This window comes from Vicugna pacos, chromosome 4, assembly GCF_048564905.1.
Source record: "Vicugna pacos chromosome 4, VicPac4, whole genome shotgun sequence".
Lineage (NCBI taxonomy): Eukaryota > Metazoa > Chordata > Mammalia > Artiodactyla > Camelidae > Vicugna > Vicugna pacos.
In genome coordinates this window covers 34446749-34469265 of record NC_132990.1, presented here as the reverse complement: position 1 = coordinate 34469265, position 22517 = coordinate 34446749, and the positions used below count along the sequence as shown (strand labels likewise).

General features: G+C 42.7%; 1 long non-coding RNA gene across 1 annotated transcript in view; it reads right to left on the bottom strand.

Annotated features, from left to right (window-relative positions):
- Nucleotides 1-5495, bottom strand: part of LOC140696044 (uncharacterized) — an 84748-nt gene extending 79253 nt beyond the window's left edge. The window contains exon 1 of the long non-coding RNA XR_012071991.1: nucleotides 5236-5495. This is a non-coding gene — a long non-coding RNA (uncharacterized lncRNA). The remainder of the gene's footprint in view (nucleotides 1-5235) is intronic.
- Nucleotides 5496-22517: the final 17022 nt, after the last annotated feature.

The window sequence follows — 22517 nt, the reverse complement described above, 5'->3', positions numbered from 1 at the left end:
CTCTGCCTCATCTCCACTTGTCTAAAGCTCATGGCACCACACAGAAGGGTCGGGAGTTAATGCAACCCATGTTAGCACAGTGACAACATGACAACAAGACATACCCTAGACTGTCAGCCTGTGACTTGCCCCACCTGCCCATTCTGTTCAGGAGGGATTTAATTCTACTTGCATTAAACAAAGCATGTGGCAAACAAAGGCACACCCATCATGCTCCTTGAGCCTTCTCTCAGCTCACCATCCTATATCCACGTTACCTCACTTCTGCCTTAGGCTTCAGTCTGTTGGCAGAGGGAGACAAGACTGAGGAGTCACATGAGCCGGGGTTCTGGACACTCTGGAGTGAAATGTGTGCTTTGGGGGAGACTCAGTTGGCTGAGATCCCTAGCCGGCTTAGAGCATCTTAGAATGTTACGGGATCCATGATTTATTTTTCTGTAGGTAAGTCTGAAAGTGGGAAAGAGGCTATAAACTAGGAAATCAGAAGAGTCCTTTTTTTTTTTTACAGCAAAACTTGACAACCATTTTTAGGTTTAGGTTTATAAGATCAGGGTTCATGAGATTGTTTTATTTCCTCCTAGACAATCTGCCTTTTAACAGCACCGGGGGTATGGGCTCACCTGCAAATGCAGCCTTCTGCTGAGTGTAGTCTGAGACCAGGATACATTTCCAATGCCTGATGTTACCTACACTACCATCAGCCCACAGCCTACACGTGGAATTTGTCACCTGTCCAAATAGCGACTTGCCTTGGAGCTAATGTACCTGCTGTAATGAGACAGAAAAAGCAGCACCTACTCTCTTCCACAAGTATCACCAGGCAACTGAGAACGTGTGGGTGAGGAATAAATGTTTTGACCCCTCTAATTATTTCAACCAGAGCAGAAAGTATGGACCCATGGCAACAGCCAATCACAAGCATCTGTTATCTTGAGACTGATAGTCATGCTTTTTCTTAATCTTTGATAAAAACATATTTCAAAGAGCAAGCACATAAAAATTCTCAGAGTGTTTTAACAGAGAAAACCATAGGCAAAACAGAAAGACAACCTACAGATGGGAGAAAATATTTGCAAAAGATGAGAGTGACAAGGGCTTAATGTCCAGAATATATAAACAGTTCACACAATTTAATAACAAAAAAACAAACAACCCAATCCAAAAATGGGTAGAGGACCTAAACAAGCAATTCTCCAAGGAAGACATATGAATGGCCAATAGGCACATGAACAAATGCTCAATATCACTAAATATCAGAGAATGCAAATCAAAACTACAATGAGGTATCACCTCATATCAGTCAGAATGGCCATGAACACTGGAAAGGGTGTGGAGAATAGGGAACCCTCCTGCACTGCTGGTGGGAATGCAGTTTGGTGCAGCCATTATGGAAAACAGTATGAAGAGTCCTCAAAAAACTAAAAATACACCTACCACACGATCCAGCAATCCTGCTCCTGGGCACATATACAGAAGTAACCCTACTTCCAAAAAGACACCTGCACCCCAATGTTCATAGCAGCACTATTTACAATAGCCAAGACATGGAAACAGCCTAAGTGTCCATCAACAGATGACTGGATAAAGAAGATGTGGTATATTAACACAATGGAATACTATTCAGCTATAAAAAACAACAACATAACACCATTTGCAGCAACATGGATGCTCCTGGAGAATGTCATTCTAAGTGAAGTAAGCCAGAAAGAGAAAGAAAAATATCATATGAGATAGCTCATATGTGGAATAAAAAAAAAAAAAAAAAAAGAACATAAATACAAAACAGAAACAGACTCACAGACATAGAATACAAACTTGTGGTTTGTGGTTGCCAGGGGTGAGAGGGATGGGAAGGGACAGACTGGGAGTTTGAAATCTGCAGATATTGACAGGCATATGTAGAATAGATAAACAAGATTATACTGCACAGCACAGGGAAATATATACAAGATCTTGTGGTAGCTCACAGCAAAAAAGAATGTGACAATGAATATATGTGTGTTCATGTATAACTGAAAAATTGTGCTCTACACTGGAAATTGACACAATATTGTAAACTGACTATAACTCAACAAAAAAAATTAAAAAAAAACATGCATCCCAATGTTCATAGCAGCACTATTTACAATAGCCAAGACATGGAAACAGCCTAAATGTCCATTGACAGATGACTGGATAAAGAATATTTATACAATGGAATACTACTCAGCCATAACAAAGAATAAAATAACGCCATTTGCAGCAACATGGATGGACCTGGAGAATGTCATTCTAAGTGAAATAAGCCAATAAGAGAAAGAAAAATACTATATGAGATCACTCATATGTGGAATCTAGAAAAAAAAAGAACATAAATACAAAACAGAAACAGACTCACATAGAAAACAAACTTATGGTTACCAGAGGGGGAAAGGAGTGGGAAGGGATAAATTGGGAGTTAAAGATTTGCAGATATTAACTGCTATATATAAAATAAACAACAAGTTCATAATGTATAGCACAGGGAACTATATTCAATATCTTGTAGCGACTTATGGTTAAAAAGAAAATGAAAATGAATATATATATGTTCCCATATGACTGAAGCACTGTGCTGTACAACAGAAATGGACTCAACATTGTAAATTGACTATACTCCAATAAAAATATATTAAAGTTAAAAAAAATAAATTTCAGGAATAGTAGAATTATCCGAAAGAAACGTTCATCACAGGAACTTTAAATCCTGCACGGTTTTCCTTCCTGAATCAGGCAGGCAGTGGAACACCTGGAAAGAGCTGATAACCTTGTCACTCCTCACTTATAAATAAGAGACAAAAGTCACTGTTGATTCCCACTGCTTCCACTGGGAGAGTAAACTTACATGCAGGTGTCAGGAGCATAAAATTCAGGGATCCCTGTAACATCCATCCCAATGACAGTTCATTTAGTGCTAAAGGAGCCACTATTTCGCCACCTCTGCACCCAGGGGTCAAGGTGTACCTCTCACAAAATAATCAGGGTAAGTACTGATTCACTCATAGTCTTAAGCCATTTAGCCAAGTTTAACCTAAGGGTTCAAGGTTTTAATTGCTAGAGTTCAAATACCAAAGTCACATTCCAATTTTCTATCTATTCATGTGGGAGGAAAAAAAGATGAGACCCTGGGATTTTCTAAAAAGTTGGAGAAAGGAAGTATTAGATACGGCCGGAGGTCTCTTTACGAATATGAGTAGGTTCAGCTGCTTTCAGTAGAAAATCCAAAGAGCCATGGTTTAACAAGATGAGTTTTATTCTTCTCGCAGGAAAAGGAAATATGGGCAGGTAGGATGACTCGAAGTTAAGAGTCCTACACCCAACCCCATGCTGACAAATGCCTGGATACCAGCTGGGTATCCTAAATTAACTCAGTTCTGACACTCTACCTGTAGATAGCTTCTAATTCCACAGGTTGAGAGCTTGATCCTACAAGACCTGCTCCCCAACCCCCTACTTCAGACGCCAGTCACAACCCAAAGTGCTTCTGACTGACCAGCTATAGATTTGAGGTTCCAACAACTTCTTCTTGTGCTCAATTAATTTTCTGTGGAGCGGCTCACAAAACTCACATTTTACTTAATAGGTCGTTGCTTTATTACAAAGGTTAATAAAGGAGCACAATCAACAGCCTGATGCAGAGACCCACAGGGGACGGTACAGGGTTCCCACGCCCTCTCCAGGCTCACCACTCTCCCCACATCTCCATGTGTTCACCAATCTGGAAGCTCTCCAGACTTTATTTTTTTTTTACAGAGTTTTTATGGTGGCTTCATTACATAGGACGATTGATTAAATCATTGACCACTGGTGATCAATTCGACATCCTCCCTCTTCTCCCCAGAGGTCAAGGGGTGGGAAGGAAAGTCTCAACCCCCAAACACAGGGTTGGTTTCCCTGGCAACCAGCTCCCATCCTTTGGAGACCCAGGAGCGTCCCAAAAGTTACTTCATTAGCATAACAAAAGACACATTGATCTCTCTCACCCCTCAGGAAATTCCAAGGGTTTCAGAAGCTCTGTGCTAGAAACAGGACGAAGACCAAATATATATTTCTTATTATAAACCATAATAGCACAAAGCTAATGTCAGACACCCAGATTCCCTTTATCTTCATGTTCCGCAGTTCTTAGGACTTGGCTTCTAACCTCAGCATCATCTTTAGTTCACAAAATGGTCCTTGTGGCTGCAGCTGCAAGGCAGTGCTTCTCAACATGTGATCTCCAGATCAGCACCACCTGGGAGCTTGTTAGAACTGCAAGTCGGAGGGCTCACCCCTGACCCGCTGCCGCAGCAACTCCACAGGTGGTAATGGGGCCCAGCAACTAGCCTTGTGACAAGCCCTTCAGGTGATTCTGATACACCCTCAAGTTTGGCAGCCGCACTCCAGGAAGCAAAGAAGAGGGGGTAAGGTAGAAAGATGCCTGCCCATCAGCTGACCCAGGTCCTGATGAGGAGGTTTCCCCGAAGCCCCACCAAATGACTTCTGGCTACTTCTCCCTTCATGCCTAACCTCCCCAACAGCCCCTTCCTCCCACCTCCAAACAGCAAGGGAGCCTGGGAAATGTAGGTTTCAACTGGCTACATCGCCACTCCCAACGACATGGAGATTCTGTTGGAAAGAGAAGGGGCAATAAATACCAGGGGGGTAACTAGCAGGAGAAAAACATCACTTAAGCTTCAGGGCTGGACACATTTGGATGACTGTTTTGAGCCCAGCATGATGGGCTCCAACAAATTGTTTCAGCGGGTAAATGATTATCTACAAATTGCAATTTTGTACTGAGCAGCAGTCATGTCACACACCTGTAGGGACCATACCTCTGTACAACATTCAGTCCAGCTGAGTGCAGACATTTACGAGATTATCAGGAACAGGAAATTTTAAAGATAAGCAGCATTACTTCTACTTTAAAGCCTTTAGATTTTTCAAAAGTTAGAAAAGTGGGTAGCCAAAGTGACAGAAACTTTTATGAGTTACTTTTGGACAACTTTTCACACTTAATTAAATATTGTTAATATGCTTTCCATATCCCTGAATGAACTGATTGGCTCACGATAATGAAATAAATGAAAACCAGATTCCAACTCGTCAAAATACTCTCCACTTCTCCCCCACCCCACCCCCGCTTTCTTAACAGTATTCCACTTTTAGGGGAAAGGGACAAATGACAAAAATTGGCCACCCAAATCAGAAGTTTAATTTAAAAAATTAGCTCACCGGCTCTGGCATTGAGTCGGAATACATCTGTCGTCATCCCTCACTTCTCCGGCTAGGGACAGCGACCTGTATACTGCAGTTCGTGGTTCAGAACTGTCCTTATCTCAGAATCTCCAGATTTTGCGATGTGTGTGCTGCAGATTTGCTGGGTAGGCTCAGCACCTGTGCGGCGCGAGGCAGGCAGGCTTGGACAGAGGGGGATGCTGGACCGCCGTGCAGGCCCCGCACAGGCCGGAGCGGATCCTACGGAAGCGTCCGGAGCTAGGCCCACCCTTAGCGTCATTCCCGTGGACGTCAGGGGGCGGAGCCACCGCGCGCCCACGCTGACCAGCCATTGGCTGCCACTGGGGGGGGGGGCGTAAGCTTAGGGGCGGCAGCTCCCTTAAACCCGCAGCTCCTGGAGAGGGATTTGGGCTGAGCCTTCTGCGGTCTACGCTCCGTGTAGCTGAGGGGCGTGGGTATGTAGGTACTGAAGAGAGATGGGGGTGTCTGGGTGGTTCAGCAAAGCCCCCACTCAATAAGATTCTGTCAGAAGTGATCAGCAATGATCAAAGGCACTGAGGAAAACCCAAGCCCCTCCCCATGACCTACCTCCTGTGCACACCTGGCACCACTTTTTGGCATCATCTCCCAAGCTCTCACTCCTCTTCCCGCTAATTTCTGCACTTCAAATGTGTTGAGCACATCAGGGCTTTTGCACTTGCGGTTTCCCCTACTGGACATGCTTGGCTGCAGATACCCCTGTGGGTTGCTGCCCCACTTCAGTCCTATAGCTGCTCAGATGTCACCTCTGTCGAGAGATTGCCTGCATCCAGTCTAAAATGTCCCTATTACCTAGGGTTCCTCTGCTGATCTTCACAACATGTCACTCCCTGACTTTATGTTAAGTATTTCTTTTTTGTTTGTTTGTTGTTTGTCTCTTTATTACAAAAGGAGTTGGGGGGAGGGTATAGCTCAAGTGGTAGAGTGCATGCTCAGCATCCCCTGTACCTCCTCTAACAAATAGACCTAATTACCTTCCCCCGCCAAAAAGACCCTCCCAAAAAAAACCCCACAAAACCCCCAAAACTTCAATTATAAAAAGAAAACCCATGAAGTCAGGGCCTGGTCTACTTGGTCAATTACGTGTCCTCCCCGCCAAACAGTGCCTGGTACGAGGTAGAAATACAGTATTATGCAGTGAAGGAATAAATGAATTCATTCTAATAAGTTCTCTCTGATGAATTTACCGAAGTGGAAGAAGTTAATTTGGGGCAGAAATGAAGAAGGTTAATAATGTCCTTAGGTAACCGAGAAATACACAACCAATGTATCACAGCCCTCACCAACCAGTCCTTTGAAGGAATTGTTACTCTGATAGCATGCTATTTTGCATCAGCTTATAATGGATGTTTATATTAATTTACCTGTAGTAAACCATCTCCTGCACTTCCCATTTGGTGTATTTATGTTTTTCATCGCCTTTACATCATTCATCGTTTTTAGGCCTCAGTCCTCTTAACCAGGTCCTATAGGGAGGGACAACTATGATGCAAACGTGGAATAAAATCAGGGTGCTATTTGAGTTTTTTTTTGTCACAGATTAATTAAAACCTTATTTTGTAAGGTTCATAAGTTTTATAGACCACTCACACCAAGCAAGTGACTCCCGATGCTCCAGCAGCAGCATCACAGGTCTTCGGCTGATGAAGCTGATGTCTGTTCCCGGCTGGCCAGGCAGCTTTCCTCCACCTTGGATCTGTCTGAAGATGTGCTCGAGGCTCTTTTCAGAACCTGGGGAGTAGGGAGCAGTGTCTGGAGCTGGGGCAGCGGAGAAGGGAGATGAGCACCTTGCAGGGGACGGCCAGGTCTCTGCTCTGCCAGTTCAGCTACGTGCCTCAGCAGTGTTGCTAGCCAAAGCCAGGTGACCAAAGTGATTTCACGAGAGACTCTGTGGGACTCTGACCCCACAGAGTGGCTGCTGGGACCAGACCACAATGCATGGTTCCAGGGTTGGGGGACACACTCATCCCACCATAGCTACTTTGGCTCCCCGAGAGCTGACAGCTTAGGGGTCATGGGAGACAGCACCCTTGGGCACAGACACTGGCATCCCGTGATGGGTGGTAGCAACTGCAGGGCACCTGTGAGTTTCCTTTACAGGCAAACAACCAGGGCAGGTGGGGTGGGGCGGGAAAGACAAACAGGCGGGGGGGGTGCAATCCTTGTGTCCAGTCTGCACGAACACATGGAGACACCCCTCAGAGCCCGCCAGCAATAACCAGGGCAAGGGGCACTGAAGATTTGCTTCAGCATCTGTTAGATTGAGAGCCGTTGTAATTATGGCATCGATTTGGATTTGACCCCTTTGTATCCACAGTTAGGTGACCCTGGGGCTAAAGAGTGATTGGCCTAGAGTCCTCACAATGCAATTATTCTGGAAAAGCTACCTCCTAAAGCCTCTTAAAAGGTTTCATTTACATCCCAAATAGAATGCATCTGTTTTTCAGACTGATTTTTTTTTTTTACTTTGTTTCCACAAAGGGTGATTTCCATAACTTAAAAGCTTGAAAAATCCAAGTTCTAATCCAGTATAATTGAGCAATATAGAAACAAAGGAACCCCAAATTCATGTGCATATGAGGTATTGTCCTCCGGAGGTCTACGTAACTAGAATTTTCACAGCCCTCATTTTACAAATGCCTGTTTCCCCAGGTTGCACTTATAAGATACACAGTGGTCTACCTCTTTGCCCTGGTAATGATGTTGCTGAAAGATCGGCCTCCGTCCCTGACAAGCCAAATAACTCACAGACAGGGTCTTGGAGCTTAGAAGTAAAGAGGCAGGTTTATTGCTTTCCCAGGCAAAGGGGCCTCACAGCAGGCTGGTGCCTTCAAAACTGTGAGCCCACCTTGGGGATGGGGCGGGGTGGTTATATAGCCAGAGCTTAAAAAGAAACAACAATCAACAGAATCATTTATCTGGTCACAAGATGTTGTGGTGACAGGACGTCCCCAGGCAACAGTTCCATGGAAACTGGCAGTTGCAACTTTTCCAGTCTTTTCATCTTGTAAACACCTGCGGCATGTTTCTTCTTTTGACAAATTAGGCTATTTTGGAGGACTACAGTTCCATGACCTTCTTCCTGGAGAAGGACTCAGAAGCCAAACATGATTATAAATTTTAATTGCTACAATAAAGTGAAAGGCAACAAGATCAATGACTTCAGCTTTAACGATGGGCCTGGGGCTGGGGGCGGTGACCGGTCGGTCAGGTTTGCTGACTGTTCGAAGGGCAAGCAGCAAGCAGCAAGCAGCAAGCAGCAGGCCAAGAGCCAGTTAGCCCAAGTGCGGCCATTTTACCACCCTCCTTCAAATTCCCCACTGTCAGTTTTACTCATTCCATTTCTATAGAAATAGGGAGATGGCCGTCCTGTTCGTCTGGCTGCTCCCTGCTGAAAGGGGGCATCGAATGGGGGTTTCTGAGATGGAATGAGCGAACCTGATCTTGCCATATGGCAGGAGGTCTCAGAAGAGTCTTAACAGTACGCTTTTCACACATTAGGCAATAGAAGACTGTCAGTCTAATGATCATATATATACCTATTCCAGTGATAATAAAACTGCAGGATCCCTGTAAGGATAGATCTGAGACCTTGGGGTATCCATGAAAAGAGACAGAGAACCAAGTATTGATGTTACGGAAACGACAGTCCAGCCAAGAAACAAGCACCACTCGGAGGGTTGGAGTACTCAGATTTATTACGCTGGCGGGCTCAGAGGCGCTTCTGCTCTAAAGCTCTGAGCACCTCCGAGATGTGTGCATGGGATTTTATAGGGTTAATTACAAGCTCGGGACTATTAGCCAATAAGGCTCGAACAGCAGAGCCGAGGAATCAGTACACTGGAACTTATCTATTAGGAACAGATCACGGTACTGACACTTGTTGAGCTTGGATTTATGAGTTAGCTTGTTAGCCCAGTAGACTGACACTAAACTTCAGATTTACAAGTTAGCCCAGCAGAACTTAGATCAGTAAACGGTCACTTATTACACTTAGATTTAGGAGTTATCTTGTTAGTCCAGCCCGGCTTTTCCTTCACATTGAGATGTAATTTTTTTACGCATAAGCATTTGAATCCCCTATATTATGTATTTGCTGTTTCATGTCCTCCAGGGCAGTTGTGATGTTCCTGGATTCATCTGGTTTGAAAATATAGCAGGCAGTATGGATCTAGAAACTTAATAATTACAAGAGGAGAACTTCAACTCATAAAGTTGCAGCTACAAGTTGCCAGCAGACATTGCTGGGAGAATGGCTGGTGGCGTCCCAATTTGACACAGCTCAGAAAACTCAAGTCCTCAGCAAGACAGAAACTTGTCTGAAATCACATCTACACTGGTTACCTTGGATGTCTGAACTATAGTCATTCCATTTTGACTTTCAAATACATTTCTCTCCTTAGTGGCCAAAGCAGATGTCACCATTAATGATTTCAGTGCTTTTCTAGATATGAGGAGATGCAAGAATTTGGGCTCATAAATCTTCTCCTGAAAAAATCTAGCTATCTGAAGGCCTGTTCAGCCAGTTTTCCCAGAGCACAGAGTGCCTCATTCATGGATCTCCACCCTGAACTCTTTTCAGGGTGTGCTGGAGGTCAGTGGCTGCAGTCGCTTGTGATTTAATCCAAGCAGAGATAGGTGGCAAGTACCAACGTGATCCAGTCCTTATAAAGGCAGATGGTGAGTGCCCTCATGACCATAAATTTGACCATGGCTTGGCATGACCACTTCGTCCCACGGTGCTAGGAATGCTTATTTCTAGGCCAGGCAAGTATTTCATTGATAGGCCGCTCAATGTGCTATTACAGGGCTAGGCCTTATTAACAGTAGCAAAAAGTCTCTGGACCACCTGTTTTACTAGTCTGTTGTGGTTCAGGAAAATATCCCCTCTTGTTGCTGCTTCCCATACCCAGAGTTGCACTAGTACAATCATTGGACTCATACACAAGTATATATATCTAGTCGACTGTTTCAAGTTGCCTAGTCATTATTTTATCAGAGGCTCAGTCACACATTTGGTAATGCAAGAAACAACAATTTTGTAAAACAGGCAAAATACAAATAATATAGTTAGCAGTATTAGTAAGGTCATAAGAAAGAATTTAAGCCAAGAACTTGCCATTAGGTGTAGCTCAGTGTATCCTCGGGTCGTCTGACTCAGTCTGTTCTGTACCGATCCTTGGCTTTAAGGAAAATGTTACACAGGCACTGTTCACAAGACATCCAGCCAGATTTCATAGTGTTATTAGGTTAATTATCCTTAGCATAGTTTAATTTTTTTTTTAACTTAAGAGAGCCTTTAACCTTAAATGTCCATACCCTGGTGTTAACCATGTAAGTCCTTTCCATAATTGAGGGAGGTTATATTTATTTGGCTGAAATTTTGCTTGTTGCATTGATTGAGCTTGAGTGATCTTATAAGAAAGCTCATATTTATGCTCAGGCTCAGAGCAGGTATTATTAATTGGCCAGGTGAGGGCTCCCACTTTGTAATGTCAATAGCAGCCTAAATAGAACTATAATTTTATTTTTCTTTGGAGTAAATTTTCTAAGGGCTATCTAGTCAGAGCCTTGGAGTAGGGAAACCCACCAACATAACACAGAAGTGCTAGATATAGGTAATTGACCATAAACCTAACAGTTGGATTAGTTCATAGCAATTATCAAAGTAATTGGTGTACAGGCCTGGTCCGGCGTCTTGGGTCAGCTGTCTGCCTCAGATGTCGTCTTCTTCCCATCCTGGGCTGGTAGCTTCTTCTCCACTTGAGCATTGTTTTTAAGGTGAGCAGCCCTCTATAGGCCAGTCCAGTGCAGGAGCTCTTTCTGACTGGAAATTAATCCAAAAGTCAGCTTCCTTCAGCTTTTGCTGTGCATGGTCTGGTTACGAGTACCTGATAAAGGGTCCTTCCATCCAGGCTGAAGACAGTTCTTTAAATCATGCCTGTTCCAGTACATATAATCCCCTGGTTGCAGGTCATGGGCCATCGGCTCTTCATCCGAGGATAGATTACTGAGCTTCAGAAACAAACCTAGAGTGTCCTTTTAATAATGCAATTAAACTTTGCAGCAATGTAATATAACAGCAAGGAACGATCTGGGAAATGAGTCTTGGTAAACACAGACCTAAATTAACAAAACTTGAATTTAATATTCACTGAAATATGATTCTTTTCTCTAAGTTTACCCTCACTTTTCTCAAATACAGGCAAATCAAGAGTAATTTGTCTGCAAGTTAAGTCTGATTATTTGATCACACAGGCTCTTTTACATTAGCTGCGCTGGAACTTTTTACAAGGAGTCTCAAGCTGAAATTTTCATAAGGTCTCCTAAGGCCAGGAAAGCCATGTTAAAGGTTTGTCACAGATTTTGCCTTACAGATTTAGGTGCATTCTTTTCTTTTCAAGGTCCTCAAAATGCCTTAAGATTCCTACACCTGTTAGGAGGTGATCTTCCTAATTTATCTGATAGAGCCACTGGGGACCTAAGAGTTTCCAGTCTCTGGAGGTATCAGATAGAGAGAAAAGATAACTGTTCCGAGTCTGCTTACATAGGTATAAGTTATCAAACTGCTGTGAGTCATAATTAGCGTAAGGAGAAGGGTTTCTTTATATCTGGGAAACACAGAATAAAAGCCAGTAATATTTCAGACAAAACCAAAAATTATAACCATATTCATCAGTTTACTCAGTCTCATGTAACTAATCCTTTTTTTGTTGTTGTTACAGTTTTATGAAATCAGAGTTTCCATCAGACTTTTAAAATATCTTACCCAGTTCAGTTCAGTGCTATAATCTGAAACTTATCAGAAACCAGTAAATCTCCTTGAAGAGAAAGCATTTTGCAAAGGCATCAAAATAAAACAGTAACTGTCTATAAATGACAAAAGTCTTAAAAGCATGGTTAAACACCTAGTTACATTGTAATCGATAAAGAAACCTGGTTACAATAACCAGAATTATGACTGGTAACATTTCAGACATACCAGATTTTTAGGAATTCCATTTAATTTTTATATATATATATATATATATATTAATATTATTTTCTCATACAATGTAACCTAAGAAGATTTATTATTCATTTGACAATATTTCCCATTTACTTTAACATACCAAATGAAACTTACTAATTTAAAATCTCTCTTTGGGATGTTTCAGGAGCCCTCTGAAGCATCCCAAGTTTAGCTGGAGGTCAAAAGAATTCTGATTAAAATTTGATATTTGGGAAGCTTGCTAAAAAGTTTTAAAACACTTGGTCAGATAAAAGCATAGGTCACTGTGAAACAATACTTATTCATTAATAATAAATTATTTCAAGGTAAATACAGAACAGATCACTTAAGGGGTAAAAGAAACTTTACAATTAGTAAAACAAAAAGACAACCTATGGAATGGGAGAAAATTTTTGCAAATGAAACCGACAAAGGCTTGATCTCCAGAATATATAAGCAGCTCATATGACTTAATAAGAAACAACCAAACAACCCAGTCCAAAAATGGGCAAAAGACCTAAACAAGCAATTTTCCAAGGAAGACATACAAATGATCAACGGGCACATGAAAAAATACTCAGTATCACTAATTATCAGAGAAATACAAATCAAAACTACAATGAGGTATCACCTCACGCCAGTCAGAATGGCCATCATTCAAAAATTCACAAATAACAAATGCTGGAGAGGCTGTGGAGAAAGGGGAACCCTCCTACACTGCTGGTGGGAATGCAGTTTGGTGCAGCCACTGTGGAAAACAGTATGGAGATTCCTCAAAAGACTAGGAATAGACTTCCCGTACGACCCAGGAATTCCGCTCCTGGGCATATATCCAGAAGGAACCCTACTTCAGGATGATACCTGCACCCCAATGTTCATAGCAGCACTAGTTACCATAGCCAAGACATGGAGACAGCCTAAGTGTCCATCAACAGATGACTGGATAAAGAGGAAGTGGTATATTTATACAGTGGAATACTATTCAGCCATAAAAACCGACAACATAATGCCATTTGCAGCAACATGGATGCTCCTGGAGAATGTCATTCTAAGTGAAGTAAGCCAGAAAGAGAAAGAAAAATACCATATGAGATCACTCATATGTGGAATCTAAAAAAACAAACAAAACACAAACAAAGCATAAATACAAAACAGAAATGGACTCATAGACGTAGAATACAAACTTGTGGTTGCCAAGGGGGCGGAGGGTGGAAAGGGATAGACTGGGATTTCAAAAAATAAAAAATGTTAAAATAAAATTAAAAAAAAGAAACTTTACAATCTGTTGCTAAAGGCAGATTAACATTTTAAGGAAACTTTGTCCTCTTAACATACAGAAAACCAAATCTACCAGCTTACTTCTAAGATTCATTTACTCTGACTAAATTTATTCTAAACTTAGTCAATCCCAATCATATACAAAACTCTTTTCTCAGGGTTCCTCTTTCACAAACCTTCCACAACTTTCTGTATCCATATTATTTTGTCCCTTATTTTCTTTTCCATTCAGAAGTAATCAGCTTCAGGATAAAGTCACTCTCTTTTCATTAACAAAATATAATTCCCTTTCTCATACCTTCTTTCATGCACTCATTTTACTTTCCTAGCATACTGAGATGTTCCCCTTAATAGGAGAGAATGTTTCAGGGTGGCACCAAACATTTATTAATATTTCTAAACACCTTTAGTTTCTCTGTAAGAGGAAGTCAATATTCAGCAATTAATGTTTCGATACCTTATTTTATTTGAAAATGACCTAGCTATTTAATAAACTTCCATCATTTAACTTAATTTAGCACAACTCTAAAATTTCAAGTTACCAAGTATCTGGGGAGCTCATTTGAGTGAGTAGGCATTCCTGAAATAATCATTCCTAAAAAGTTTACCCAAAAGCTCTTTCTCATTTGCATTTAAGTTACTTGCAAGACTATTATACCAAGTTATTTTTCTTGCTGACAAATTTGTAACAGACATGACAAGGTCTTATTGGACTTCTATTAAGCCTAAGTACAATAAAATTTTTATGCTTAACATGAGTGAATCTTGAGACTTGTCTATATTAATTAAATCAATAAGCTTAAGCTAGCTTCAAATACCAGGTATTGATTCATAACTGAATACTTCTTAGATCACATGAACCCGATTTTCATTCTGGCCAGTTTCTTTTATATTTCTGAGTATTTATATAAGCATTTAATTTTCTTTAAGCCAATTAAATAGAGCTCTTTTACAAATTAATTTTGGCAATGCCACACATCTACAACACACATACAGGTACGTACAAACACACAAACACAGACTCATCAGTTATAAGAGGTTGGATTCAAGTTGGGTTTCCAGCAGATGGAACAAATCGAAGTCGTCTGTCTAGATTCTATAGAAGACATTAAAGATTTCTATTTGTTTCCAAATTATTTACTTCCTTTCTCAAAATTTGCATTGCAGAGGTGGCAAGAGCAGTTGAGTCATTGGTACTGGGACAGAAGTGTAGAAGTTAGCTAGAAAGTCCACTAGTTGAGACCCCGCTGTCAGCTGTGCCTGAGGCTCTTGGGTGACCTTGACATTGGAAAGTGTTTGCTTTCCTTTTTCACCCTGGTTTTAGTTTTGAGCAGCCGTTTCTCCAGTGTCCCTCCGCATTGATTAACAGTCATTAATAGCTGGCTTTCTCTTATCACCCTTTTGGCCCCTGGGCTTTTGTTTACTAAAGGCCCCCAGGCGAGTTACTATCATACTGTTAACACTGGCTTTCTGTTTCTGTCTTCTCTAGCATTATAAAACGGAAAGACAATTTCCAATAATTTCCCGGGGTTTCTGGCTACTTTTAATCTGGTTTTAGGGCTTGCACCTTGTCGGAGCGAGTGCGTTTTGGCAAGCCCTTTCCGAGCCCAGCTAGGGCACCCCGTCCACAGCGAGCACCTGCGGGGTCCCTTGTATTAGGTGCTGGGCTTCCTCCCGCGTGGCCTCTAAAGCCATTCTCTTTCTTAGTTAACTATAATTGGACCAGTCATTTGAGATCTTACCCACTGGGCTATTGGATGGAATAGACGGCGTGCCTCCCATAACTTATTTCAAATACAAAGTACAAAATACAAATACAGAGTTCAAATTGCAATACCAGGCCTTTGTGGGTAAGTGGAGACACAACCTTACAAACGACAGGCTAAAACAAATTCAAATTCCAAACTTACACATATTTTCACTTCCAAGTCCTCTCAGCCCGAGACCTCTGTTACAAATGGGTACCCATTTCAAATACAAACGAGAGATCTCCGTCTGTCTAATGAGAGAACTCTCAAGGCGAGATCAAGGGGCCTCGGTCGTCCCCGGGAACTTACCCTCGGCCTGCCGGTCGGATGCGACACTTCAGAAGAAACAGAGCCATCTTTTCTTCCTCCAAGAAATCGGTTTAGGCTACTGTGGTCCGCTGATGGGTGGAAGGGCAAGGGATGTAAGGATCCCCAGAGCAAAGAGGCCCTGGCAGCCACTGGGCCCCATTCTCCACCGTCCCTCCCATCGGCCTGGAGTGGCAGTTGTTCAAGCCTTGCTGGCCTGGCAGCGAGGTGGAACCTGAAGCCCCTCTTAGAAAAGAGGGTGGTTCATGCCTCCTGTGGGCGCCATGAATTTGTTGCCAAAAGATCGGCCCCCGTCCCTGACGTGACAAATAACCCAGAGACAGGGTCTTGGAGCTTAGAAGTAAAGAGGCAGGTTTATTGCTTTCCCAGGCAAAGGGGCCTCACAGCAGGCTGGTACCTTCAAAACTGTGAGCCCACCTTGGGGATGGGGCGGGGTGGTTATATAGCCAGAGCTTAAAAAGAAACAACAATCAACAGAATCATTTATCTGGTCACAAGATGTTGTGGTGACAGGACGTCCCCAGGCAACAGTTCCATGGAAACTGGCAGTTGCAACTTTTCCAGTCTTTTCATCTTGTAAACACCTGCAGCATGTTTCTTCTTTTGACAAATTAGGCTATTTTGGAGGACTACAGTTCCATGACCTTCTTCCTGGAGAAGGACTCAGAAGCCAAACATGATTATAAATTTTAATTGCTACAATAAAGTGAAAGGCAACAAGATCAATGACTTCAGCTTTAACGATGGGCCTGGGGCTGGGGGCGGTGACCGGTCGGTCAGGTTTGCTGACCATTCGAAGGGCAAGCAGCAAGCTGCAGGCAGCAGGCCAAGAGCCAGTTAGCCCAAGTGCTGTCATTTTACCATCCCTCCTTCAATGATAGGCAACTTTCTCTGAGCTAAGCGCTTCATCCTTATCTCTTTTAATCCTTTCTCATTTAATCTTAACCACTCGATGAATAAGAGAGAGTATTTATCCCATTTTACAGAACTGGAAACTGAGGTACAGGGACCAAAGCCTTCCAGCTTGGGTGTAATAAGGTGGATTCAAACCAGCCTTTATGCCTCCAGGGCCTTACCCTAACCACCTTGTCACATTGCCTCCCATCAAGAGGTTGTCTGTCTACAATTCTACATTCCAGCTCCTGGTTGTCCCTCTCCCCCCATTCCACCCTTGGGTTCTTACCCTAAAGACACACAGGAGCGGCTCAATGAGCTGCTGTTGGGTGGTTGGTTAATAGTTTAAATGACTGCTCAGCCCCGGTTCTGAGCACCATCTGCAAATGTTTTAAGAACAAACCACTTGAAAACACAACCCTAAACCAGGACAGGACTCAGCCTAAAGGGTGGTAGACTGCCTGCTGGGCTACCTGCAGAGGCCACGTCTGGGCTCTCCAGGAATCATTCCACATGCTCTTCCCAGCCCTAGAGCCTTCGAAGTCTGCCGCGGGCTCGTTTCCACCACTGGGTCCCAGTCTACCTGATATTCTAACAGGCAATGCAATTTACCTCTGCATTTTCATGTTGGCCCTGACTGGAGTAGGAGTAGCAAGGCATTTGAAAGTCGTTAGAGTCTGTGGTTGCTTTTCTTGAGCATGGGAGTGTTGACTGGGCAGAGAAAAAGCGTACCCTAAAAGTCGACAGTGATGTTTTATTCAGCGGACATTTCCGAGGACTTCAAGCCCAGGATAATGGCCTCTCAGATTGCTCTGAATAAGCAGGGGAGGAGCCAAGATATACAGGATTTTTTTTCTTTTCTTTCTTTTTTTTTGGCAACAAAGACCAGGTAGTCTGAACATCAAAATATCACTGTTAATAAAGGAAACCAGATATCCCAGGATGAGGGATTTAGTGCTTTTCTATATGTGGGAAGGCGCAAAAGTCTGGGCTCACTGAAGTCATTCCTCTGATGTACATCTTAGCCAAGTAGGGCCAGTATCCTGTGCTCCCCATCCTGAGTCACCCTTGAGGGTTGCTGCAGAGGCTGAGGACTTGTCAGTGGGCAGCCTGCTTCATTCCACCCAGAGCTCCCTCCGGCTTACCATCAGAGGTGACAGTGGTGGCAGGAGATGGCCGCAGCATCCTTTGTTTACTGATATGGCAGGCAGTTTTTTTCATTCACAAGAGAGTCATTGGAATTGATTTTTTAATTAAAGTTGCCAAGGCTGGCCACCAAGGTAGAGGGTTCAAACAGCCTGGTTTGGGGAAACCTGGTACCTGACTTTCAGCACCATTGAGTCTTCCCTGAGCACATCAGACTCTGTCCAGTTGCCCAAGGTTTGGAAGTGAGAAACACCAGCACCCTGTTAATTAAGTTTCCCTTTGCCAGAAATTGTTTCCAGCCCCAAATCACTTGACTGTGTTTCTGCCCCCGTAGCCTTTACTGGTATTTCACTAGTAAGCATGAAAACCCTCAGAATGATGCTCTTGTGCTTTGCACAGTTTCACCCAGCGTCCTACAGGAACTCAAGTTCACTCATTGATCACTATGTTTAGAGTGGCTTCCTATACTTTCTTTTCCCCTCTCTGACTACAGGGGAGTTTGAGTTGCTAAGACACATGGCAGACCGCTGTAGGACACCACTCGCGTGACAGGCCAGTGACTGGGGTTGGTAAAAGAATTTACCAGAGGCCAAGAAGAGTTCAGGAAAGGAGCTATTAGGTTACGCTGCCACAGACAACGACACACACAGGCGGGCCACACGGGCAGGAGGTGCCTGTGTGCGGGAGCCCCAAGGGTGGGTGTGCAAGGTCTTTTACTGGGGGCAGGGGGCTGTGCGCACAAGGCAGGGGCTGCATGATCAGCTCGTGCACAGGCACCTGACTGCTTGTGAGATCTACTGGACTCCTCTGAACAATAGGTTTTATGACTTTGATAAGAGGCCACCTAGGGTATTGTGAGACAGGCTGTCTCCTGGGGTAAACACACATCAAGAGATGATGTTTTTTATCTTGCAGAAATGCAGGTATGCGAAGGGTCCTGCAGGGGGAGTGTGTCAGTGGCTCCAGGCACACAGAGAGCCCAGGTTTTGCGACTCCAGAGTGCCAGCCAGCTCCACACAGCCCAGGTTTTTTCCTTCAGTCTGGAGTGTGCTTTTTCTGGTCCCCCCATCAAGCTACTCCCACCCGTCATCACTCGTACCTCCAAATATTTGCCTGACATCTATATATAACATTTATATGACATGTTTCATATCATCAATTCTCTTTAATTGTGCCAATCTGCTCTTACAGCTGGCCACTGTGTTTAATTTTACTCATAACTTTGTTTTGAATTGCCCTATTGGGTTGTTTTTCATATCTGCCTGTTATTTTTTAGTGCCCTGGTTTTTGACAAGGATTTTTATTTCTCCCTTTCTCTCTTTAATGATTATACACAAGCTTAATGTATAGATAGCTGTGGATCCTTTTATCGGAGGTTCTTGTGCTACCTCCCACGCGTGTCTGCTGACTCTCCCGTGCTGTGGACCACATCCTTGTTTATTTTGTACTTTTTAATTGTGAGCATACTTTCAGCTAGGATATATTTCTCTGTGGGATTCCTGTGTACTCTAAGATTTGCTAGCAACCATCCAGAGAAGTCTTACATTTGATTCTTCTGGGAATTTCAGGAGATTCACTAGCCTGAAATATTTACCGTAACTACATAAATACCTCTTTTTGGTGTTCCTGTGTCTAAAATTTGGATTCTACACCTATGCATAACTTATATTTTTAAAATTTTCATTTACTGTGGGGAAATTTTTCTCACGCAGGTATCTAATCCGTGACCATTTTGTCAGTTGTGTCTGTGGTAAATGAACGATGCTTCACAGTCCCCTTATATGGTGGAAGCAGCTCTTCCTTGGTCCTAAGCTTTATGTGTGAATTTCAGTTCTAACTCCTCAACTGTCAGGCCCAAGGGCAAGTCTTTTATTATAGACACGTGTTAAAAACCACGACCCCTGGCTGTTAGGTCCTATAGCAATGTCTGATGCCCTCTGTTCTGTTCTGGCATCAGCTGATGCATTTACCATATTGGCCATGAATTTCTTCTTTATTTTTGGCATTTAAAAATTTCCTTTCTTTTTATCTTTTTCTCTCTTCCTCCCTCCCTTCCTTTCATCCTTGGATATGTATGTAAAATAGTTTTGCTAGATTTTATCTAGGATTTCTGTGTGCCTGTAGTACCCAGGAGGACGTCAGTATGCTAAATAGAACTGGAAACCTACATCAAGCAGGTGTGGAGACCACTACCTAGCGCAACAGAGAACACATGACCTTTGAAACTGGGACCAGAGTTTGAACTATTTGACTTCACTACTTTCTATTTTAGCAAGCTAGGCTAAGCCCCTTAACCTCTCCAAGTTTTATTTTTCTTGTCAAGAAAATGGGGATAATGTTATTATTGATTCTCCTTATACGTCCTCCCTTATTGCTCTAAATACATCTCTATTTAAATTCAAGTCTTTTTCTCCATCCTCCATTCCTACAAAGGTTGGAGAAGACTGCAAGTTTCTTGGAGGCAAGAATCATAGATTATTTAGTATTTTCCCTTACAGAACGAATAATGAATGAAATGCTAGTTGACTGAAGGACCTTGTTAATTTTTTCCTTTCATTAATCTACTCTTCAGTACCAGCTGAGAAAAACTGGTTAAAAAAAGAGAGATGTGACGTTGGAAGAAATGATGAATTTCATTTCTTAAGAAATTTTCCGGGGTGAAGTGAGGGGTGGACTCACATCTCTGTGGAGTTTTACTCCTGACAGTTCTCATCTCTCGCTCTCCCTGGAGTGCATGTGAGTGAAAACGTATATTGGTCTAGAGGTTCTGCTTGGATAAATGTTTCAGAGCCAATAAATCTGTCACAGTAGATCTCAGGCTGAGCCAAGGTGAACAGTCGCACAGTAATTTTTCCAGAGCCTCAGGGTACCAGGCGGCACAGGCAGAGAGGTCACGGGATGCATGCTCACCCCCTGCCCGGGAGCAGAGGCGTCACCTTACAGGGATATGAGGAGCTTTCCCACAATGCTGTGCTTACCAGGCGGTAAAATTCCTTGTCAAACAACAGAGCAATCAGATTTAAAACACAATTAGAGGAAACAAACAAACAAACAGAAGCACATTTAAAAACTGGTTCTCACAGTGACTCTGGTGGTTTATAGACTCCAGGTGAAAGTTACTGTTCCTTGTGGAAGGCAGTGTGGTGTTGTCTCTCAAAAAGTTTAGTGTCTATGTCCTTTGTTTCAGCTACTCACTGACAGAAATGTATGCCACAGAGACACACGAACGTTTTAGGTTGTCATGGAAGTTTAATTTTTAATGTTTTGTAGTTTATTCCTAATAATGAAAAATGTAGACAAGAATAAAAACTGTCATCAATTTCAAGCTGATAAATAAGATACATCATACAGTGGAGTGTTCTGTAGGTACTAAAATTATACAGTAGCTCTGTATACTGTTGAACATAAAGGTGTCTAAGATACGTTGTTTCTAGCGACTAAGCGAGTCTGCCTCAGCTAAAATGCCTGTGTGTCACTGGGCAAGTGGCTTCCCAACTCTGTGCCTTACTTTGCTCACATATAAAATGAGGATGGTGTGGCAAGGGCATAGCTCAGTGGTAGAGTGCAGCATGCCCAAGGTCCTGGGTTCAATCCCCAGTACCTCCATTAAAAATAAAATGAGGGTGACAGTAATACTTGAGCTGTAGGGTTACTGAATGAGTTAATCCATAAAGTGCTTCTAACATCAGACTCATAGTCAAGTGCTCAACTACTATGGTAGCTATTATGTTATGTTAACTATTATGAGCAGTAGTAGTAACTAAAAACAGCAAGCTAATGCTAGCTGCTTATGTCTGGGGGTTATACTTATGGGGTTTGAGGTGACTGGGTAAACCTTTCCATTTTCATTTCATACCATTTGGATTAGTTACAGTGAACATAATACTTCTATTGAAAAGAATAATTAAAATCATTATTCAAAAGTACACTGGATAAGAAGACAGCTGTTTTGCAAGTTTGACATATAACAGGGACTTAACAAAAATCACAATTACTGATGGCTGTATTTTTAATATGTGAGAAACTGATGAATGCGAGCAATCCCTTATATCTGTAATGCGTTTCACAGTTACCGAGATGTTTTCACATTCATGAGTTCATTTCATTCAACTAACTGGATTATTAATGAGTTCATTTCATCCCTGTGAAGTGATTTTTTGTATTTTTCCACATAAAGAAGGGAAGAGAGAGATGGAGTCAGAGAGAGAGCAGGTTGTTGGTTTTTGGTTTGGCAGTGGTGGTTTTCCCTGCCCACGGCAACGCTGGGCGGGCTGCAAAATTGAAGCTTAGAGTATTAAGGGCTCGCTTAAGATCAGGCAGCCACTTCTGAGTAAAAGAAATGGATGAAAAGCCAGGTTTCCCAAGGCGAAGCTCCTTCTACAACACCATAATTATCTGGTAAACTGGGCCAGGAACATGGTAACAAAATAGATGAATAATTCTACCCTGTACATGACCATTATCCAGTATCTGGTTTGGTAAAAAGGTGAGTTTGTAGTGGGTCAACAGGGGAGAAGAGCCAAAAAGTCAGTTCTCCCAGTTTACAAACAAAGCGTGTAACTACCCCAGGATAAACACGGCCAGCGTGGGCGGCAGCTGACACAGCAGAACATACAGTTGGCTTCTGTCCATAGCACCCTTGGCTGGGATAATGCTGATCAGACAGGACCCCGGGGTGAGACGATGAACTGATGAAACTGGTGGAGCCAAGCATATAATTAAAGGTAGTTGCTTTGGGATGTAGTTGAAGTCACTGTAATAATGAACAAACTTAAACTAATAGGCCAAATAGCCTGATAACTACACCATCTCGGGCAAGCCGCCTTTCCCTCTGGTTTTCTCACCTCTAAAAATGA